This window comes from Peromyscus californicus, unplaced genomic scaffold (genome assembly GCF_007827085.1).
Source record: "Peromyscus californicus insignis strain IS unplaced genomic scaffold, ASM782708v3 Scaffold_23__1_contigs__length_62951481, whole genome shotgun sequence".
Classification (NCBI taxonomy): Eukaryota; Metazoa; Chordata; class Mammalia; order Rodentia; family Cricetidae; genus Peromyscus; species Peromyscus californicus.
Genome location: NW_026294534.1, coordinates 13,608,290 through 13,626,879, shown reverse-complemented (window position 1 = coordinate 13,626,879; position 18,590 = coordinate 13,608,290). Strand labels below are relative to the sequence as shown.

Below are 18,590 nucleotides of genomic sequence, written 5' to 3'. Positions count from 1 at the left end.
CCTCCAGCCTGGCTCCGCCCCCAGCATGGGCCGCGGGGGCCCCCGGACCCGGCGGGGACTGTGGCGGCCCCGGCTCGCCGCCACCGCGGAAAGGGCACGCCTCGGCTTGCCGGGCGCGCTCGCCTCGGGGCGCTCGCCTCTGCGCGTTCGCTTGGCTCCCCCGGGCGCACCGCGCCTGTCAAGCGGGGAGACGGCGTGAGGCGGGACCTCCGTGGCAACAAGGCGCCTCCTGATTGGCCGGCTGGCGGCCGTAACACGCGCTCTGATTGGCCCGGACCCGGCCGCGTCACGACGCATGCTCGGCTGCGGATGTTGGCTGTGGCTGAGCCCGGGAAGATGTGAGAAGGTGGGTTTGGGCCTAGGCGGGCGTTCAGCCTTGGGCCAGCCTGAAGACAGCGGCGTGGGGACACGAGGATGCGCCCTGCAAGACACGCGTGAGCCGACTCGGGTCGTGGAGCGCAGGAGGAGCTCAGCGCCGCAGGTTACTAACGGGCGGCTGCAGCCCCTTGGCGTGCCGGAGGGCCACCCGTGTCCCCGAGGGCATAGGAAGCGCTCCTTCCCGCCCGATCGATGCAGAACGAGGCCGGGTCCGTCTCCCGGAGCCTTGGTTCCCCTTTCCCAGGACTGTCTCCTCCCTTTATTAGACCCTTCCAAGTTCCACTCTTGCTTCGCTTTGCAGCTTCTTTCTCTTTACCTTGTTTCTGCTGTGCTTTTTCCTACTAGCCTACGTCTCTCCTTTTTTTTTTTCAATGTATAGAAAAGCGCTTTCCTAGACATGTAGAATCCATAAGTTCTCTTCCCGCCAAAAACTAGAAAGGTTAAGAAGCAGTAAAAACCTATCCAGAAGTCTGGGCCCTTCTGCCCTAACTCGTGGAGACCAGGCAACCCTGGACTGGAAGGTATAGAAGAAAACAGGTCCGTGTGCACATTCAGATTTGTATAAGGTCAATTTTAAATTGTGTGTGCGTGTGTAAATATGTTGATTTCTGTGAGCGACCCTGAGGTAATTACTGACTCTGTTGTCTCCCTTTCCAATCCAGACCACTGAATCATCATCTTCCCACCACTTGTCTCTCCTTCCTTGTCCTTCACTTTCCTTCATCTCTTGCCCCACGTTACTTTCCCATCACCTCTGAAATGGGCTTAAGGCACACAGATGACTCCATGACGTATGCACACTATGTCAGAAACAGATGGACGTGTTTATGTGCATTCACAATATCGGAATTTATTGAATTACAGTCAATTCAACAAGTACAGTGGTTTCACTGGCACCAAAGAGTCCCACTTTACTTGGTAGCTCTGGCTAAGGCAAACACAGGTTCATTTACTGCAGTAGTAATTACTAATATTAACTGAGATCCACATACATCACTCAGTAAGTTTGTCTCTATATGTTTATGTATATGTATATGTGTGTGTGTGTGTGTGTGTGTTACAGTGCCTACAAAGGGTTAAAAAGGGGCAAGGAGTTTAAAAGCCTTGGGAAGCCAAAGCTGAGAAACTGATAGGGATGCAAGAGTCTCTGTATTGATAACATATAAACCAGCTGCAGGGAAGAAGCTGCTGTTCCTGGGCCACTGTGGGTCACAAATTTGACAAAGTGTCCAATGTAATCCAGATGCAGAGGTGAAAGGACAGGACATAGTCCAGACAAAGGAACTGTTAGGCAGATGGACTGCAGATCCACACTGGCAGATGAGCTGTTGATTGACCCCATCAAAAGCAGGGACTGAGCCAACCTGAAGGTCTCTGGAAATTCGGGGTTCTCTGCATGTTGGCCAGTGGCATACACCAGATAGTTAGATGACCCATTTGTGGAAGCATTGACATCACAGTGTTAGATGTCAGCCTTTGTTGACAGAGAAACAAGATTTCTGATACAATCATGAGCCTGAGGCTCTCTCTCTTCCCAACCATAAAGTTTCCATTTCCAGGAATCTCACTAGAAATTTCATTTATAGGGGAAAGACATGCATTAAACCCTTTGTATAGCCTCAGTGGCTTTTTACCTTGTAAGATTATAATCCTGGCTATCTCTGTAGCCCCAAATTGATACAGTCTAGAGGTCTTGATCAGATTCGTTTTTGTGGCAGCAGAGAAATCTCAAACCGCACAGACAGAATTAGTAGTTGAAGAAAGGTGACTATTTGGGGTGAGGAAACATGCACACAGCAGACATACAGGGGAAAAAAAAGACCCTCTACAAAGCAGAGACTCAGCCAAAAAAATCTAATCTCTTCTTGGGGCTGGGATTTTTAAGCCTCTAAAGAGTGTTCCCCTAATTTAGGGTTGGTCCGTCAGTTTGAAGAAATACAGGAAGTTTGATTGGCCAGCCACTGTTCAACTGTTGTATAACTTGTTATCAAGCCTTGAACTTGTTGAACTAGTCCATCAGCAGGGACCTGCTGGGTGGAAGACAAAAGCCAACAAGGCTTTGGTTGTAGGCTTCCAGGCTTTTGTCTCCAGTCAGGAGGGCCAGGAAGAAGCCAGCCATCTTGGAAATTCTCTACCTTTAATGCCTAGCCATGGCCCCTCTCCCTGTCTGTCTACCAGGGCGACTGTCTAATTCCTAGTTTCTCAAGTGAGGTACTGTTTCTGTTTTCCTCATCACTAAGAGGGTAACTTTTTATATTTTCTCTCATGAGCCTGACACCTTCCTGTTATCACTCAAGAACACAGTATTTCAAAGTGGACTCAAGGAGGAAACTCCAGGACATTTGGAGAGGGAAAGAAAGGTAGGCAAACAAGATGTTTTTTGAGTTAGGGGTCAAGAAAACAGGCATGCTTCATCAGGAATTCCTCAAGCAATGGAACTGTGGGGGGGGGGGGGTGGTGCTAGAGAGGGTGAGAGTGAGAAGACCTGGAGTGTCAGAGCACGAAAATTTAGGAGTTTGACTGTTGTCTTAAAAAAGGAAGTAGAGGGAAGAGAAAATGTTGTGGTTTCAAGTGGGCAGGCTTAGCAGTGAGGGGCTATAAACAGTTAAGGGGAGGACTTGTAAGGACCAGTACATGTTTTGAGGCGTATCATTTCTTTCCCCTTTCTGGCTTCAAGCTGTCTTCCCAAGATTGTAAAACAGTACTTTCTACTCATCACAGTACGTCTTTGGCTTTGCCTGGCCAAGGGTGGCTTCTGCTGTCTACATCAAAATACGTTATCAACCACTGACCATTTGCAAAGGGGGTCAGTGAGCATTAACCATGCTGCTCGTGTCGTTGCCACACTGATATTTATATGTCCCAAATGGGTCTCCAGACATGGAAGGCACCTGCTGTCTGCAACAAAAAGGATGTGGAGCACATCATTTTTTACTAGAGGAAGTGCACGTAGATGTGTGCATTATGTCACCACACCAATAAAGCCTGGAAAGCAGCTGACTACCAATGGCCCTTTTGACTCCCCTTCTCACTACCTAGCATCCCCTATCACCAACACTTGAACTTTCTTGAGTAGTGTTGTCATAGCAACTTTTGTGACTTTTCAAAGATGTATGATGAAACTGCCTAACTCAGTGAATAGTTTCTAAATATCCCAAGCATAGTGTTTATAGGATCATACTTGAGTACACGTTTTTTTTTCTGAATGTCTGTCTTTGTTAATGTAACAGTACCAAAATTACCTCATCTTGAAGAAGCTATGAGTTCCTGACCTTTTGGTGCAGTATGATAAAAGAATGGTCACATTATTTGAAAAGGCTACTAAAATGCTCTCTTTCCCCCGAAATCTGAATCTATATCTGAATGAGACCAGATTTTATTCATTGGCTTCAACCAGCTGTTGCAGAATACACAGCCCTCACTTCAAAGGGAATAAGAGATCATTTATTCTAGAGCCAAATAAGAGTGACCATGGGAGGGAACACAGATTTGGGTTACTACCAAATACCATTCTTCAACATGGTAACAGTTTCATGATGTTTTAATAGTAACTCAACCAAGGAAGTGATCAATCAAGTTACTTTTCAGATACTTTGGTGGATGTGGACGCATCAAATAGGCTACAGTGAAGTGGGTAACTCTCTGCTATAGGCTTCAGATGTTATGACATTTGTAGCCTTTGGGTTATGGAAGCTATAGGTCATGACTGTATATTACAGAAGTATTTACCTAATAATCATGAGGATGTTAGGTCACACAGGTGGGCAATAAATGGCTATTTAGAGAGCTAAGGATAACTCAAGGTAATTGGACTCTAGACTTGCAGCATTCCAGTCTCCACAATTCAAATAAGTTCTAATCAGTCAGTCAGCCTTGTTTAACATGTGTTCCCCTCCCAGTGTCTTCTTTTACACTTGGCAGTAGGGAGATTAGCAGAAATAAAAATGTAAGCAGACCATCCTTCTTACTAATTTTTTATTGTTTTAAAAATATAGTGTGTGTGTGTATGCTATTTAAAGTATAAAAGGTTTATTTCTAAAGTATAAAAGCTATATTTCTAAAAGAATTAATAAATGACATGATGGAGGAACCCATTTGGGAGGTTCTCTTGTTTTGAGATAGTCCCACTGTGGTTCCCAGGATGGTCTCACACTGCTGAGCTCAAGCAGTCCTTTCATGTTCTAGGACTATAGGCCTATACTAGTGTGTCTGGCTCAGGAAGTCAGGTCCCCCCCCCCCCCCCCCAGGAGCTGAGGACCGAACCCAGGGCCTTGTGCTTGCTAGGCAAGCGCTCTACCATTGAGCTAAATCCCCAACCCCAAGGAAGTCAGTTTTTTAATGAAGCTATACTGTGGGATGGTCTTCCTGTATGCTGTGAATATGATTTATTACCATTGCTTAATAAAGAAGCTGTTTTGGCCTATAACAAGGCAGGATGGAGCCAGGCAGGAAATCCAAGTAGAGATACAGGAAGAAGGACAGAGTCAGAGCAGACTCCATCGAGCCAATGGGGCAACAAGATATACTAGAGAACAGGTTAATACCATGAAGCCATGGCAAAATACAGATTAATAGAAATGGGTTAATTTAAGTTGTAAGAGCTAGTTAGTAATAAGCCTGATCATTGGGCCAAATGGTTTGTAATTCATATTAAGTCTGAGTGATTATTTTAAAAGCGGCTGCAGGACCAGGCAGGTCAAAAAAGCCTCTGTTTACAAAGCTGGCATGTAAAATGCAAGACAAAGGGGAGAAATAAGAAGTCTTTCATGAAATCCTCAAGTCTGTATTCCTGTCAGGAACCCTAACAACACAAGGAACAAGGCTACTTAATCGTGTCAACCAACCGTGGAACCCACCCCTCCAGTTATACAAACCAAAAAAATGTTTATTACGGTATTTGTTCATTTTGCATTAATTTGGCAAAATACCTGACAGAAATAAGTGAGAATTTTGGTGCCTGGTCTCAGAGGGTTTCAGGCCATGGTGATAGGGAAGACTGAGGCTGTCACATCTGAGGAAGCAGAGAGCAAGGCCAGAACCAGGGCAAGGCTATCATCTTCAAAGGGCTGTCCATATTGATACACTTCTGCCAAAAGGTCAGGAGCATTCTAGAATAGCACCACCATTGCAAACATGACCCTGTGGGGATATTCAGATTTAGGCCATAACAGTTACTAATCCCTGTTTGAGGTAGGCTTTCCATTATCACTTATCCTGCCATCCATGTTAAAACCTCCAGGTAACTGTATTCCCCTGATTCATTACCTGTCGATATCCAACAGGCACTAGAGACAATGATTAGTACTTAGGTTTCTGATGCTGATGTAGAGTCTGGCAACAGATTTCTAAGAAGCAAGGTGGATAAGGTCTGTCTGCTTGGTGGAACATAATGTCAGTGGTAAGAGACAGACAGTTGAAACTACTTACAAGAGCCAGAGATTTAAAACAGAAAGATGTGTACAGTAGAGTGAGTTATACAGTGGCATCTTTAAACACTAATACTAAAGGATGCTCAGGATAGGACACTTAAGTTAGGAATATGATGGTCATGCAAAGATGAAAGACCAGCACTCCCAAGTGAGGAATCAGCAAATGATGAAGTCTTGAGGAGGTAAGGAGGTCAGTGCTCAACATGCCCAACTCTTCACCCCACCCTCTACCCATCAGCATGCGCTACTGATTTCGACATCACGATACACCCTATCCATCCCTATCTCAGTGACACACTTCCCAGACACCAGTTGGTCCTTGATCTGTGTGATTATAACCACCTCTGAACTAGTGTCCTTGGGCCCACCCATATGCCTATTGTACTCTATTCACTAAACCCTCTACAGAGTAGCTGGTGTGGGCTAACTTGTGCTTTCCCAAATGCATATAAAATTCTCCCTCCTGCACCTTGGAAAGTGGTCTTATTGTATAGAAGGTCTTCATAGAGGTAGCCAAATTAAAAGGAAGTGATCAGGGTGGATCTCAGCCACTTTAACAACACTTTGGGATACAGACTCTCAAAGTAGGTGGCCTGGAAAAGAGACACAGAACAAAGCCACCTGTCAGCCAAAGAGATAACCCAGGAACAGGCCCTCCCCTGCCAGTCCTCAGAACTCTATCCCGCCAGAGTCTCGCTTTCCATCCTCTACTCCCAAGATGGCGACAGTAGACCTCTGTTCGAGCCCCAATATGTGGTGCTTGGTTACCTACCCCTAGCCAACAAATACAGGAGGCACAGATCCTTGTGTTACTTCTCTGCTGGAAATGCTCCTGCCTCAGTAAAACCTCAAAGTCCTATCTCTGGTCTGCAATGCTGTGTTCTGAACCACCTCTATAGCTGCATGGGCATGGATCTGTCAAGACTCAGGTGCACAGCATCCAAACGTTCAGGACTGAGCCACCCTCCACTCTTGAATTTTTGTCCCAGGAGACTATTCCCTAGGAAGATGAAGGTGTATGCAGGGCATTCATGATAAGGGGTGAATGTATGCCACAATATGTGTGTAGGGGTCAGAGGACAACTTCATGGAGGCAGGTCTCTCCCGTCTTCACATGACTTTCATGAACTTTTACTTGCTGAGCCATCTTTCCATCCTAGAACTAGAACTTATGAAGCAGAGTATCATGTTTATACCTTCAGGATTCTTGAAAAAAAAAAATCAAAATTTCACTTGTTTAAATCTATTCTAGGTTTTAGTTTGCTTCAGCCAAACCTAGTACCATTATAAACCCCTTTGTTCTGCTTCTGTCTTAGTACATTATTTCTGTGTGACATGATGGCTAGAATGGAGGATCCTAGTGAGGAGCTTTATTTTGCTCTTGCTGTCTTTCTACAGTCTGGACCAATGCACAGCAGGTAAGCCCATAAATACTCCTTGACTAAACTGAAGAGGAAATCTGCACTCTAGGAAGACATGCTTTCCTGGGAGTTACTTAAGTGCTTGGCAAACAGCTTTATCTTCTGGGAAGAAGTTCCTGGCAGAAGTTGACTCAGTCTGACAGGTCAGTAGCTGCACAGCTAAGATGCTAATCCCCACTTGTGAGATATTTATGCAGTGTTTTCTCTGCCCGTGTGTCTTCTTTGGAAGGCATTCGACAGGCACTGCCAAGCAAGGCAGCATCACAGTCAGCCTGTTCTAGAGAATCACTCCTCTCCCACCAGGTAACTGGATCCAAGGTGATTAAGTCCTGGACCAGCTGAGACACTGTTGATGGCCATACACAGCTAAGCGCTGGATTTCAGTAGTGGTGTGACTCCAAGTCATGAACACAAATCACAAATGCCATGGATGGCCTGAACAGATGAGCTTGGAGAGAGAAACAGCTTGTGTACCTGTCAGGAAGGACAAAGTCAGATGCTCTGAGGCATCCTGCTGACCACCAGCAATGACACGTTCCATGACAGTTCCTGATTCTTATAAAGAACGGCCTTTTCCTGTTGTATTAGAGTGGGCTTAAGATCTTTGCATAGAAGCAATCTCTAGCTAAGACAAGGTCCTTAGGATACCACTCAGCTCTCTCCAGTCTAGCCCCACCTGTCTGAGATCTCATCCCTTGCTGACTTTCCAATGTTGATACTTTACACAAACTGTTTTTCATTCTCTAGAAAAACATCACTGTTTCATTTTGTAGTATTTTGCGGGGCATTTACCCACCAACCCCATAGCTCCCCAGAGTTTTAAGTGAGAGCAGCAGGAAATATTAGATAGAAGAATTTAGAGTGTGGAGATAAACAGAAAATACAGGATAGCCTCGAGAGGGCCTAGAACCTATTCCAATGGGCCCTGACTGTCTCTGCCCCAGGGTATTTATAGAGACACCAAGGGGTGGAGCAAAAGACCTCCCCCCTAGTACCATCTCAGACACCTGCACTCAGTCAGGCCTGTGGTCCTAATCATCCTCTATGCAGACCTGCTGGGTAAAGCCACTAGGAACCTGAAAATGGGCTTCCACAGTGTTTGAATACATGCTGTCATGTTAATCCCACAGATGGGAGAAGAAAGACCACTGGCCCAAATGGGGGCAAATAAAATTAAAGCAAGCTATTTTTATTCTTATACTCAGGCTGTCTCCCACTAAGGCTGGGTTCAAGAGGTCAGCACTGGATGTGAGGAAGATAAAGTTAAAAAAAAAATAAATAAGGTTTAATAAAAACATTAGCTCAGGATGCCTGAGCTATAAAAACCTTAGATTTTAATAGCTAATATAGATAAAGATAATATAATAATATATAGCTAATATAATATAGAAAATAGGGGGGTTCCAAGTGGGAGATTGGGCAGGCAAGTAAGCAGGGGTCACAGAAGCGGAACATAAGCATAACAAGTTGGTCCTAACAACCTTTTGAAATGAAGTCATGGTTGCACAGTGATCCTAACAGTCTCTTGAAACAAAGACATGGTTGCTCTCTCCAGAACAGGCAGGACAGAACTGTTTGTAGTTGAGATGACAGGCGCGGCATAGCCCAATCCTTGAGAAACACATTTACTCATAAACAGAAATGAACCTAGTTTATCTTTACTACAACTTGGCTTTCAAGCCTAAGATGGAGGCAGGCTGGTTTAACAATATATGCTGGTAAGCTCTTCCTTTCTAGTTTGTACACTGCTGACACCTTCACACTATTTTTCTTCCTGCCAAGAGCATGCCCAGGCTTGTGTGCCCTGGTTCCTCAGGCAGAAGCCTCTCTTCACAACACTGGGATGTCTCCACTAGGACTCATCATAAGGCACTGCAACTGATTGAGGAAAGGCTATGTTCATTCTTGGAAGTCTCCAGCTGTGGCTGCTCTCAGGCACACCTGCTACTCGGGTGTTTTTGACTGAGTCTAATTTTCAGCTGTAGGTTTTGATGCTCTGATAATTGATGCTGACTCTGATGTACGGATTAGTTCTCTTGAGTTTCTAACATTTATAAAAGAAATCTTCCTACCAGACATCAAAGCCTGAAACATTTAAAAAAATGTTTAATGTTTATAGCAGAATGTACCACTACTACTTACAACTTATACCATGTTCCTTTTCTAGTCTGGAGAATTGGCTCAGAGGTTAGGACCACTGGCTGCTCTTTCAGAAGACACAGGTTCAATTCCCAGAACTCATGTGGCAGCTCACAACCATCTGTAACTGTAGTTCCAGGAAATCTGACAACCTTTTTCTTGACTCCAAGGGCACTGGGCACACATAGACATACATGCAGGCAAAGCACTCATACATTAAAAAAAATTTTTTTAAAGCCTTAGCACCCACCCTATGTGTGATTCGGTGGCTGGCAGGGGCTGCCAACTCCTCTACAGAGCTGCCCATCTTCTGCAGCTGTAGCACCAGGCCTAGACTTCGTTCCCCTTGGGTTGTGATGCTGGTGGCCCAGCTCAGAATTTATTAAACCTTTCATTCATGGCCTCTTTATACCCAGGGGATTTTTACATGACTTCAGGTATGTAACTACCTTAGTTTCTTTCCCCATTGCTGCAAAAAAGTACCCTATCAAAAGCAGCTTAAGGGAGAAAAGGTTTGTTTAGTTTAGAGTGCCACATACAGTCTACCACAGTTGGGTAGTCAAGGCAGCAGGAGCTTGAAGCAGCTGGTCACATTGTGTCCACAGAAGAAAAGAGCAGTGGGCACAGGCTTGCCAGTGTTGAGCTTGATATCACCAATTTATACACTAGCTGTCTTAATATGTATGCTGGCTAGTTTTTTTTTTTTTTTCCTGAACAGCATATTCCTTCCAGATTTTTCTGCTCTGGCAAGAGCTTTATTTATTAGTTAACAGCATTGCTAGAAACACTCCTTTTAAATCTTTCAAAACCTGAATGTGCCCATGAGGTTCTAGCTATCAACCTCAAGCCTTCAACAAAAGACCCATCATTCTCCTAGCATCATCTCACTTCAGACTCACGGCATGTGTTGAGTTAAATTTGGTTTCCTGATCACTTTCATATTTTGTTGTTCATTCTCTCTTTGCCAGTGAACTCCAGCAGTGTATGTGTGTGTGTGTTTTACCATGGAGCACACAGTACCAGGGTCACAATGGAGAAGAGAGAGGGTCCTCACCTGCACAGGCCCAGTGCCTTTGCCTTTCTTTTTCATTCAACAAACATGTTACTAATTAACTCGTTCACTGGCTGCAAGTAACAGAGAGTGAAGCAGCAACTACCTCAAGACTTTAAGAGATAAACAACAGTCGGGAAGAGAAAATGAATACAGATGTCAAAAATAGGAGCTAAAGAGATGGCTCAGCAGTTAAGAGACCCTCAGTTCATTTCCCAGTACCTACATAGCAGCTCACAACCATCTATAACTGTAGTTCGATGGGATCCAGTGTCCTCTTCTTACGTGCAGACAGACATGCAGAGAAAAACACCCATATACGTAAAATACATAATAAATCTTAAAGGCATAGTTTTCAAAAACAGGGCTTGCAGGTGATGGCTTCTCCAGTGCAGGTCCTTGCTGTACAAGCCTGATGACCTGAGTTTGGTCCCTGGGATCTACTTAGAAAGCTGAGTGCAGTGGCTCACATCTATAATCCTAGCACTTTGAGTAAGAGATGGGAGGGAGAGGCAGGAGAATTGCCCAGGGGCTCACAGGCCAGCTAGCACAGAATAAGCAATGAAGAAATAGAACAGAGGAGATAACCTCATCACAAGCTGAGGAGAGAGGATGGACTCCTGACCTCCACATGCATGCCTGGTACATGCTTGCACACACACACACACACACACACACACACACACACACACACACCATACACATATAGAACCCACCACCTTTTTTTTTTTTAATGACTAGGACTTGTGATTAGTATTTTTGTTATGGTAGAGCGCCACTGCATTTCTCAGGCTCGCCTTGAATTTGGGACCCCTTGCCTCCCAAGGGATGAGCTTACAGGCTGTACTCAAGTACAGCTTGAGTTTTCATTCTTGCTTTAACCACAGTTGCCCTTGATTGAGGTACAGAACCATGTGATGGGCATAAAGGGCACAAGTTCCAAGTTCCAGGAAGAACCCCTCCTTCCCATTAGAGAGCCCAGCAAAGCCTGCTGTAAGCAGACCATGAGTGGCAAATCCAGCTTCTCCTTCCCCTTCATCCCCACCCCGTTCTCCCCAACTCTCTCCTTTCCTCTCTCAGCCCCTCCCTCTTCTCTTTCCCTGATGTCTCCCTTCCTGCTCCTCTCTCCCACTTTCCTGTCCCACCTGTAGCTTGAGTTTTCCTGCCTGGCCCACAGTCAGGACAAATCTCTGACACCCGCCAGTCCCTCAGCTACTCAGACCAAACCAAGTAAACACAGAGACTTATATTGCTTACAAACTGTATGGCCGTGGCAGGCTTCTTGCTAACTGTTCTTACAGCTTAAATTAATCCATTTCTATAAATTTATACCTTGCCACATGGCTCGTGGCTTACCGGCATCTTTACATGCTGTTTCTCATCATGGCGGCTGGCAGTGTCTCTCCCACCCAGCTTCCTGTTCTCTCAATTCTCCTCTCTGTTAGTCCCACCTATACTTCCTGCCTGGCCACTGACCAATCAGTGATTTATTCATTGACCAATCAGCAACACATTTGACATACAGACCATCCCACAGCACCCACCCTTCTTTCCTCTCCTCCTTGTCTCCTCTTTCCTCTCCCTTCTCCCATGTTTTCTCTTCTCCTAGCTACTCCACCTTACAGATCTACACAATTGCAGTGGGGACACACAGCTAAAACTCCAGTGTAAAACTAGTTATGACCAAAGGACCCTGGAAAAGGAGTCTTGGGAATCAGCAATGTGGGAGATTCCAAAGATAAGGGTCCCTCTCATTATACCTCCACAGCCCACTGAGGGAGGTCTTCTGGAGTTGAAATTGTAGAATAGACCCAGAGGGGTATAGAAATGCTTTGGGAAACTGGACGGTCTATAGAGGGAACAATCTCAATCTGCAGAAACAAACCAGACTGCTTTAGCTCATAGCACCATGAGTCTCAAAAGGTAATGCTCAATTTGTCCAAGACAGAATGCAGAATTGTCTGACAAAACAAAACAAAGACAAGAAATGGTGACCACCAGTGCCAACCAGGAAATGGCTCAGACTCTGAAATTAGCAGACAGTTGAAAGCATCTGTTATAACCACAGCTAAAATAAAGGAAGAGATGGGGCTAGATTCCATTTTGTTTTTGTGGTATTGGGCACAAACTGGGATTTTGAACCCAGGGCATCACATATGCCAGGCAACTGTTCTTCCACTGAGCTATATATACCCTCAGCCCTAGGAATAGATTTCACCAGAGAATAGGAAGATGAAGAGGAACATACTCTAGGACTGAAAGACTCAGCATAACCTGAGAAAGAAAAGTTTACCAGGCAGCTCAGAAATAGATGCAAATGCCAGAGAGACCATAGCTTTCCTGGCCTAGGGGCAAAGTCATACATCAGTACAGTAGAGAGATGGTTGAGCAGGGAAAAGTTATTTGAGAAGTAATGCCATGTTTAGAATTAATAACTTAAGGAAAACATAAACCCAAGTTAACCTCAATCAGGACAAACTTGAAAACTGCTAAGAAACCACATTGGTGAACTACCACAGGAAAGAGGAAGAGGAGGAGGGCCAGATAAAAACAACTAATTACATGACAGAATATCAGAAAAGAAAGATTTGAGGCTTTTCCTCAGAAAAAAAGCTTAAAGACAAACACAAGCCACGCCCCTGAAGCTCACCCCTCAAAAAACAATTTCCTATCATCCCCAAATTCTATGTGCATTCAATTCTGTGTTCTTCAGGTCATGTGATTATGGTGAGAGCTTGTCTGTGGGTTCCCAAGACCAGGAGACCCAGCATGAGAAAAAAGACTCCTTCTGAATAAAGGCAAAATGTAGTTCTGACAGGCAGATGCAGTGACTGAAGCCAGACACCTTAGCCCACAGTGCTTTAATATTAGACATCCCACCTCCAGAACTGTGTGCCCTCTTTATAAAGTCCAATCTAGGGCACTCTGTCACATCATCCAAAAACAATGAACCAATTCTAGTACACTTTGCTACTGGATTTTAAAAACAAGAGTCTCAGTGTAGTCTAGGCAGACCTGGAACTCACTATGTAGCCAAAGCTGTCCTCAAACTCATGCCAATCCTCCTGTCTCAGCCTCTCAGTTTGGCTGAGATTACAAGTGTGAGCCAAAATACCTAGTTTCCAAATTATTTTTTTGGTGGGGGAGGGGTAAACTATCCATAACATTTAAACAAATGATGTGTATGTATGTATGTATATGCACACATGCATGTAGGTGCCTGGGCATGCTAGAAAAGGCTATTGGATCCCCTGGAGCTGGAGTTACAGACAGTTGTGAGCTGCCAGACATGGAGGGTGGAATTCAGCTCTTCTGGAAGAACAGCAAATGCTCCTAACTGCTAAGTTACCTCTCCGACCCACAAAATAATTGGAAATAAAAAGATGGGAGGGCATAGTGCTTGATTTCAAGACTTCTGATAAATGAATGAAAATGAAGACATGACCATTGCAAGGGTATGCTTGTGGAGAAGGTTTTATTGTAGATATGAGGGAGAGAACAGCCAGAGGCATCTGGAAGAGCCCAGACAGAACATGGCCAGCACAACAGAGCAGACCATGAGAGGAGAGGGAAGGGCAAGAGAGGAGACCAGGAGCCAAGAGTGGAGAACCAAGGGAGGCTGTGGCCAAAATGGCAGATTTTTATAAGAATCAGAAGCTGGGGGAAGGGAAGCAAAGCTCAGGATCTGGAGAGGTTTAGAGTTGGGGGTGGGGGAAAGAAGAGCAAAGAGGAGCCTGGACTCTGTAAAAGTACTCATGATGCTGAGAAAGGCTGGAGGCCAGTGTGCACTTCAATCTGTTAAATAGGTATCACTGTTAGCCATTTGTCCTGGGTTTCTTTGGGACCTGAGAACAAAGGTATAGTAAGACAGTGTAATTTTGGTGAAAGGGTTAAAAGATCATTAGAACAGAATGCTACTGAAATAGAGCCATGTTGAAATGATTAGTCATATGCAAAAGTATAAAGTAGTTTGGGAGAAAATTATGATGTTGTAATAATCAAGTATCCATATTGGAAATAATGAGCTTGGCCTATGTCTCACACTTTATGCAACAACTAATTTTAAATGTATCATGGACCTATTGATGAACCAGCCTGCTTCCATCTTAAGCTTAAAAGACATCTTATAGTAAGGACAAAATAGGCTCATTCCTGTTTATGATGAAATCTCTGTTTCTCAAGAACTGGGCAGTGCCACACCTGTATAATCTTAAGTGCAAACTGTTTTGTACTGCCTATTCCAGGCAATGGCAGCCATCTATGTCTTTGTTCCAAATAACCATCTTGCAACCTTATCTTTGTTTCAGAAGGTTGTTATGACTGCTTGTTGTAATGTCTACCTTGTTATGACCACCTTGCCATCATGTCTTTGTTTCAGGTCAAGGTCATCATGACCAACTTGTTATGCTTATGTTCTGCTCCTGTAACCAGACTATTTTGCCTGCCAAATCCCTGATTGGGAAACTCCCTACCCCTGAGCTATAAGAACATTGTCTTCCTCATATACAATGCTGAACTCTTGAATCTCACCTTATGGGGAGGCAGCCCATGTATACAAATAAAAAAGCTTGCTTTAATTAATTGCTTGTTTTAATTAATTTGGCCTTGATGATTGGGTCAGTGGTATTTCTCCTCCCATCTTTGGGATTAACATTATGGCTTATAAATGTTCGTGGAAGCCTTATAAGCATCTAATTCATCAATGCATGAGCAACTGTGACAATCATAAAACAAAATTCTGCTTTCAAAGCAAAACTCAGGGCTCATCTCAGAAGAATAAGAGACAGCTTATTATGAATCAAATATGAGTGACCATTGCCTGGGAATGGGATGCCTCAAATACCGTGTTGCAGTGTGAGAGCGGTTACATGAACCTTTGTAGTTACAAAACAATGGCCATAATTAAGGAAATTCCAAATACATTGGTGGGAACATCAGATAAGTGGATTTCAACAAAGCGGAGGAGTCTCTGCAATAGGGGTTATCTGATGACATCTTTCCTTTGGGCTTGTCATAATTAATGGCTTGAGAAGTTAGTACATTTCAAAGGTTTTACCTGATAAAAGGTTATTAGGTCAGATGCAGCAGTGGGCAGTAAATGGCTATTAAGAGAGCTAATGATAGTCCAAGATAAATCTGTCTCTAGTTCTGGATATCCTTAGCTTTAGGAAAGTCTCCTAGGATCTGATGAAGTTGAGGATGAGCATGCAGAAGAAGTTTCTGGGGTCAGAGAGGAAAGCCTCCAGATCTTGTTAGCATTATTAATCCTCTTGATCTGGGTCTGATCTTGTTTCCATTTTCTACCCTCCTTATCTGACATAATATTTAGAAGTAATGTATAACATGAGTATTATACCCAGTGTTGAAATTCTCAAGAACACAGTGTCACCTAAAGAAGTAAAGATAGTAAATGAGGGAAACGAGCATTTTAACCAAGCAAGAATCAAATCAGACTCTTCTAACAAATTGTAGGGTGGTGAAAAATAGAAGTGCTGGAAATAAAAAACTCAATGAACCAAATATGAAACAGTGGGAAGTATAATAGGTTCTACCAAACAGAAGAAAGAAGACTGTAGATTGGAGTTCAAGGTTGGTAAGTACTGCATTCACATATGAAAGAAAAGAATAAATAAAGGACCATAGCCACATTGTCCAAGAACTCTGAGATACAACAAAGAGACCAAACCTAAGAATCTATAAGATGGAGGAAAGAGTTGAAATAAACATTAAAGTAATAGCTTCTGTGGAATTATAGCAGAAATATTCCAAAACTTTGGAGAAAGGAATATAATTTAGGGCATTGAGAACCCCAAATAGAAATTGCCAGAGAAGAACATTTCCAAAACATGTCAGGATATACAAAGCAAAGAGATACTAAAAGCCATAAGGGAAAATACTACGTCACCTACAAAGGTAAGAACAGCAGAATAATATCAGATCTGTCATCAACCTTCAAAGTCAAGGAATGAAACCTTGAGACTAAACAACTGTCAACAACATTGCTATATCCATCAAAGCTATTTCTCAAAATTGATGGAGATGGCTGGGGAAATGGCTCTGTGGCTAAAGGCCCTGACTGCTGGGGCTGGTGACCTGATTTTGATTCACAGGATACACTTGTAGAAAGATAGAAATGACTACCACAAGTTGTCCTCTGATTTCCACGTGAGTACCATGGGATGTGTGGTATATTAGGTAAATTTAAAGAAGAAGAAGAGGAGGAGGAGGAATACAAATGGTCAATAAACATTTTTAAATGTCCAACTTCACTAGTCATCAGAGAAATGCAAGTTAACACTACCTTGAAATTTGACCTCACCCCAGTCAGCAAATAAAATCCTACCAAAAAACAAAGGGAAGAAAAGGCTGGTGAGGATTTGGGGAAAGACAAACACTCACCGTTGGTGGGAATGTAAACTGATGCAGCCACTATGGAAATCAGTGTAGAAGTTTCTCAAAGAGTGAATTATAGGACTACCATATGGCCTAGTTAATCACTTCTGGATATTTACCCAAAGTCTATACTATATTCTACCTATCTGTGTTCTTTGATGTTCTGTTCACAATAGCTAGGAAGTGCTATCAGCCTACAAATCTATTCACTGATGAGTGGGTAATGATAATGTACATATACACAATAGAATTCTATTCTTTACTAAAGAAAAATGAAGTTATGAAAATGAATGGACCTAGAAAATATACCAAGTGATGGACCTGGAAATACAAAATACTGTTCTCTCTCATACGAAGATACTTTGAGATTCTCAGATTTGTGTGTTTAAGTTGGAATGAGTACTTGTAAAGGACAGGAAACAAGAAAGGATCCTTGAGATGCTGAGAGGAGTTTCTGGGAGTTGGGGGAGAGCAAACATACATACGATGTGAAAGGAGAGTTGGAGAGAGCAGAGTGGTTTAAATGGGTATGGGCTAGAGGGATGGTGAAAGTTGGGGTGAGGGTCAAACAAAACTAAAAATGGATGAAAAGCCCATATGGAAATCTGCTACTATATAAACTAGAACATACAATTTTTAAAAAGTCTAACATGACTTGATAATACAGCTCCCAGAAGACATTTTTTAAAAAATAAAAACCCCAGTGCCAGATGTGGGATACTTCCCTATGAGTTGTTAGCCAGAGAACCCCAGAGGCTTCTAAAACAATATAGGCTATCACCATTGTTTACTAGAACTAGATGGTAAGACCGTATTGCTGAAGATAACATATACTTTGGATATAGGACACAGAGAAATCAACCTAGAACCTAGCCGAAAGCTTTCTTCCTGCTAGCTAGAATTCATAGGGCCAGAAGGTTCTATGCAGGCTGCTGGGGAGAAAAATCACTGTTCTTTCCCAGCTGTTTACCCTGTGTGCTACCATATGGACTTGCCAGACAAGATGTACCCACTGGTCCAGCAGTGACAGCAGTGTTTTGGTGTTAACCAACTGTTGTGATAAAGAATGGAATCTGGGCTGGTTGGTGGTTTGAATAAGAATGACCCCCATAGGCTCAAATATTTGAATGTTTGCTTCCCAGTTGGTGGAACTGTCTGGGAAGCATCAGGAAGTATGCTGTTAAAGGAGGTATGTCACTGGGGTGGGCTCTGAGGTTTCAAAAGCCCATACCATTCCCTGTTAGCTTTTTTTCTGCCTTCTACTTTTGGATCAGGATATAAACTTAGCAAATACTGCTTCAGCAGCATGCCTGCCTGCTTGCCTGCCATGCTCCCTGCCATAAGACTTACTCTCTAGAACCATGAGCCCCAATAAATCCTCTCCTCTGCAAGTTGCCTTGGTCATGGTGCTTTGTCACAGCAGTAGAGCAGTAATGAAGACAGCTGGAGAGATGGCTCAGCAGTGAAGGGTGCATACTGCTATTGCAAAGGACCTGGGTTCAGTTCCCAGCTGCATATCAAGCAGCTAACAGCTGCCTAGGACTTCAACTTCTGAGGCATCCAATGCCTCTGTGGTTTCTGCAGGCACCAGCACTGCTGCACATATCCCTTATATATGCACATAATTAAAAAGAATACATCTTTTAAAAAAGAGAATAGATTCTAGCATTAAGTAGAAACAAGCAATTGTCTTCTTCCTTAAGAGTTAATCCAGTTGGGCAGGTCCATGACCTTGACAAAGGATCACCCCCCTCCAAGGAAGGCAGGACCACACCTAGG

At 43.6% G+C, this 18,590-nt stretch overlaps 1 long non-coding RNA gene across 1 annotated transcript; it reads left to right on the top strand.

The window, feature by feature from the left end:
* Window positions 1-4,630: 4,630 nt before the first annotated feature.
* On the top strand, window positions 4,631-15,016 carry LOC128118930 (uncharacterized). Its single transcript, XR_008221390.1, has 2 exons — window positions 4,631-7,371; window positions 14,797-15,016. It is a non-coding gene; the product is annotated as an uncharacterized LOC128118930 (long non-coding RNA).
* Window positions 15,017-18,590: the final 3,574 nt, after the last annotated feature.